A 5451-nucleotide genomic window follows, 5' to 3' on the forward strand; every position below is an offset into this window, starting at 1 on the left:
TACTTTGACAAATATAGTTACTTCATTTATATCGTTTTTAATATCGTTATTGCACAATATGAAAAAAACGATATATTAATATGAAAATTCCCATATAGCCCAGCCCTACTTTCTACCATATATTTGTTTTTTTCTTGAGTCAAGGTTACTCATCTTACCAGCTTCTATTGCAATTTCATTGCAATTTCATTGTAACTAAGATCAAACAAACATTCAAGTGGAAGAATCAATGATGAGATTCAAACCCATCTGTGCAAACCACAATGGATTAGCACTCCAACTCCTTAAAAACCTCACCTTCCTTTAAACACACTTTATGATATGACTAGTGTCATATGTCTTGAATGGGATGCGACATGTTGAAGTACCTTGTTCATTTCAACCTCTTGGCCATTGGCTTTTTTATATGGAACAACAACAACCAAAAAACAAAGTAACAAAAGCACAGTGTTGATATGCAACAATGTTAGCAGGAGTTTGTTTTATTTTTTTTAAATGCAGGCTAAATCAGTAAAAATGTTGTAGGAGAATTAGCTTATTTATTTTTTCATTGGTTTTTCCTGTTACTTTGTCGTCGGGACTTTATCTAAAGATGAGCTGCGAAACGCATTAAAAAAGATGAACAATGGTAAATCTCCTGGTCTTTCCAAAGAATTGTATTGTCACTTTTGGGATGTCATCAATCCTGATCTTATGGAGATGTACAAGGAGTGCACTGAACAGCAAGAAATGACATCTACGATGAAACAGGTTTAATTACTTTAATACCCAAACCAAATAAAGACCCTGTCATAATAGAAAATTGGAGACCAATTACACTTCTGAATGTAGATTATAAAATATTAGCTCTTGTTTTTGCCCAACAATTGAAAAGTAATTTATATGAAATTATTAACGAGACTCAATCTGGTTTCATGAAAAATCGACATATAAGCAACAATATAAGGTTAATTTGAGCTTTATTAGATTATGCAGAACACTTTGATCCTGAAGCATTCTGTCATGATTCAACCATCAGCCCTCACTTCCGTCCACCAGAGGGAGTGCTCGCCAGAGTTTTAACCTCTACTTCCTCACTACAAGTCCCATCAGCCACCTTCCATCTAGCACAGCTGATCACCATCAGCTCATCAGTACCCTCCAGCATTTATACAACTACCAGCCACTTCTACTTTGTGAAGTCTTGTTTTGCCCTGCAGTCATTCTGAACTATATTATTCCTAGTTACCTCCTCTGTGCCTTGACCTTTGCCTGTTTTCTAGTTAATCTGCCTCGCCCTTGTGATTTTGACCTTTGCCTGGATTTCGACTATGTATTATGTCCTGCCCATGCTTTACTTCATTAAAACGTTTGCACATGGATCCAAAAGACTCCGTCCTTCCTTTACACATTCATCCTCTTTTTAGACTTTTACAGAGTTTTTGACACTGTAGAACATCCATTTCTTTATGATGCACTGCAGTCGTTTGGCTTTGGGGAAAATTTCATATCTATTGCCAAAATGTTCTCCAAAGACATCAGCTACTCTATTCTTCTTTATCCTACCCAAAGATTTTCCATCAATAGATCAATGCGCCAAGGATGCCCGATCTCTCCCTTTTTTTCTTATTTTCCACAGAACTACTTTCATTAAGGGTTAAAAATTGCCTACATTTACTAGGTTTATCCATATTTCAAAAGGAAATCAAAAAACCCCCGGCTTGCAGATGATACAGCATTATTCTTAAAGATAAAAATCAAATTGACCTTGCGTTAAGTACAATTAAATCATTCTCAAATGCTTCTGGATTACATCTTAACTTTTGCAAATGTGAATTATTAAGTATTAAAAATGTAAAGTATAAACAAATTCAAAGTATCCCTGTTAGAGATGCAGTTACATATTTAGGTATCAGTATAACCAAGGACATAAATTCTAGACAAAAACAAAATGTTTCCTTGACAATTAAAACAATGCAAGATGTAATGAATATGTGGCTTCAAAGAGATCTATCTATTTTTGGCAGGATCCTCTTGACCAAAGCGGAAGGTATCTCAAGGATAGTTTATCCTGCTATTTATTTGTTCCTGATTCAACTACTAAAGAAATAACCTTATAGTTAATTTTGTATAGAATAATAGACGTCACTATCTTCAGAAAGAACAACTTTATGCCCCCAAAGCAAAGGAGGTTATGAACTCATTAATTTCTCAGATTAAACTATACATTTAATATTAATTGGATTAAAAAGTGTCTCCAACTCTCAAATTCAATTTGGTACTTTGTTCTATTCAATGTTTTTAATAAAATAGGTGGTCTTCAATTTCTGTTAAAAATTTTAATTATAATATCAAAAAAATCCTGCCAATCTTTTAAATTTCTATCAGCAAGTCCTGCTTTCTCGAAAGTTATGCTATACCCATAATTTTTCCCCCCACAAAAGTATAATATGGAACATGAAGATGTAAATATCAAGAACAAATCTTTATTTAAAAAAATTGGATAGATAAAAAATGATCTATGTTTCTAATCTTTTTGATGAGAAAGAACCGTTCTGAACTATAGCAGGTTCTTAAATAAAAAGTGTTTTCCTGTTACAAATAAAGAATTCAGCAGTGTAATGAAAGCTCTGCCCTCAGGATTAGTTTAACTAATGACCTCCCATCTTAAATATCAAAAGGCATCTTATATAGATTCTCCCTTAATAATTATTGGTATTGATATATTCAATAAAAAATGCAATAACAAACATATTTGCAACACTTTAGGTGAAAAAAAATAGTTTACTCCTAAACGGGAAATGTATTGGAACAGTATTTTAAATGATATCAACTGGAAGAAAGCATGGCTACTACCTGATAAATTTTGTATAAATAACAACATTAAAGAAATACAGAAAAAAAAAATCCTGCATAACATTTACCCCACAAATGTGTTTACATCCAAGTTCTCAGATATAGAAAATAACTGCAGTGTTTGTAAGGATGTCCCTGAATCGGTTCTTCACCTCTTCTACCATTGTAAATTCTCTCTTGAATTCTGGTTCCAATTAGAATGTTTTATAAATACTAAATAAAACATTAATATTAGGGCTGTCAGATTTTTCGCGTTAATTACGCGTTAATTTGACATGTGCTTGACGCCGACAATTTTTTTGACGCATTAATCGCAGATTTTCTCATACGTTCCTTTCCATACCGCGCACAGGCGTCCCTCATCGCCCTCTAACTCACCGGCTGCTCTCACTAGATAACGGGCGGGTCTCCAACCACCGAGATACTAGCTAGAACCGGCCCGGCGCCAGGACGCGGAGAGCTTTGCACCCTAACCCGGTTTAGGAGTGGTGGTACCGGCTCGCGTCCGGCGCTGCGTCTCGAGAGCTGCGGACCCCCGACGTTCCGAACAGCAAGCGCACCGGGGGACGTTTTAAATGTTCTGGAGGTTTAAGCGTGATCCAGCCCCAGCATAGCGGTTTGTCTGCCGGCATATTCATCCGTGAACTCCACTGGACACGTCGGTGCATCGAGCTGCAGCCAGAGAACGCGGCGGCAGTAACAGACTGTCAAACTATCCACAGTGTATCCCGCTTTTCTCAGTCTTTAATGTTTTAAAAACAAAAGTTCATTGGAAATGATAAATCTCTATTTCATTTATTACTGCAGTTCAGCAGAGGAGGAAAAGATTTGGTCCTGACAAAAAATGAACATGAAAGTGTTATGGACATTTCATTTTTGATGTTTTTTATTTTATTTTACTGAACGTTGATTGAAGTTTTGAATTTAAAATGCCCTTCACTTGCACTTGGGCTTTTGTTAGGCATTTTATGTTACAGCCTTTTATTGTTAAGAAAGTTTATCTCAATACAATGTTACAAATTAAAGTATTTCTGATGAAAACTATTAATTTTGTCATTCTTGTTTTCATAATTAATGTGGAACTGCTAAATTCCACGAAGCACGCATTTTTTTTCCTTAAAAAAAGGCCACATGTAAATTTGCGATTAATAGTGAGTTAACTGTGGACAATGCGATTAATCGCGATTAAACATTTTAATCGCCTGACAGCTCTAATTAATATTATAATACATTTTTAAAAAATTCTTACATATTTTAATTCTGATGATAAAGGTAGAAAGTTGTATAAATTTGTTACTCCTCCAATCTAAATTATATATACATAAGTGTAGAGTAAGAAAAACAATTCCCAGATTTTAAGGATTCCAATACATCTCTGTATATTGTCATTTTCTTGTATAAATTTGACATTAGTTATTGTTTTCTTTATGAAGTGCTTATTGTTGTGATTTGTAATTTGTATGATGTTCAATAAAGTTCTCTGAAAAAAATAAAATAAATTTAAAAAAAAAAAAGAGCAGCTCTGCTAAGAACATTGAGCTACACGCTCTGCATGTGAGCTGCTCCACGGCGCGGTGACCAGGATGCAGACCTGTCACCTGCAGTTCCTCCTTCTGATCTGCAGGGACGTCAACCATGGCTCCCTGTCTGCCATTCTTCCCATAGAAAAAGTGTTTCTAGTGCCACAACCAATTAATTTGTCCTCGTGATATTAATAAAGTTCAACTTAATTCACCAGTGAAGGAAACCAGCACTTGATGAATTATAATATAGTACTATTATATCTTTTTAAAATTTAAACGTATGAAATTTGGTATTTATATATCATGTGTGGGTAAAGGGGGGTCAAGGCAGTCAAATTTAAACAACAAAATACCTATTTTTAAATATTATTTTACAGATCTTTTACCACACAATTGGAAAAATACAATTATGTAAATGATCAAGTCTTGGTTTAACAGTGTTGTAAAAAAAACAAGGTCATAGCTGCTTTTGCTATTAGATGCATAGTCCCTTAAATTCTGAGTAAAAGGACTTCCCCCGGTTTTCCTAAATATCTTGAATTATTTTTACAAACCATGTTAACACAGACACAAGTTTTTCTTTTTTGTTTTTTATGGGAGCCTTCCTCATCATATTCCCAATGAATCAGCAATTTTAAACTACTTTCTACTTTCAATATCTACTTTACAAGTAAAACAAACCTGAAACTCAACCATAGACTGTAATATACAGTCTATGAACTCAACTCAGCGAGTAACATTAATTCCCTGCACAGTTCGAAAAAGAAAAAATAAGAACTGTTAAGAATTGAAAGTAAAAGAAGGAAGTTGATGATAGCTTTTAACAGCGCAGTCCTGCACCTGTCATCTAATTCAGCAGCATTTTGTGGATTTTGTGAGCTTTGAGGAAGAAAGTATTCTGAAGAATTCAATTGAGTTTAAACCACTGAAAGAGCCTTTAGAAGTTAAAGCTCTTACCAAAGCTGATGCTTCACGCAATTTTTTAACGCTCAACGATGGTTCACAGTAAAGAATATGAGCTGTCCAATATTTATGGAAATCTTGACAATCTTTCAGTGAGCAGGAACATTATAAAAAGCAGCTCAAATGAAGA

Source organism: Oryzias melastigma, unplaced genomic scaffold (genome assembly GCF_002922805.2).
Source record: "Oryzias melastigma strain HK-1 unplaced genomic scaffold, ASM292280v2 sc00673, whole genome shotgun sequence".
Lineage (NCBI taxonomy): Eukaryota > Metazoa > Chordata > Actinopteri > Beloniformes > Adrianichthyidae > Oryzias > Oryzias melastigma.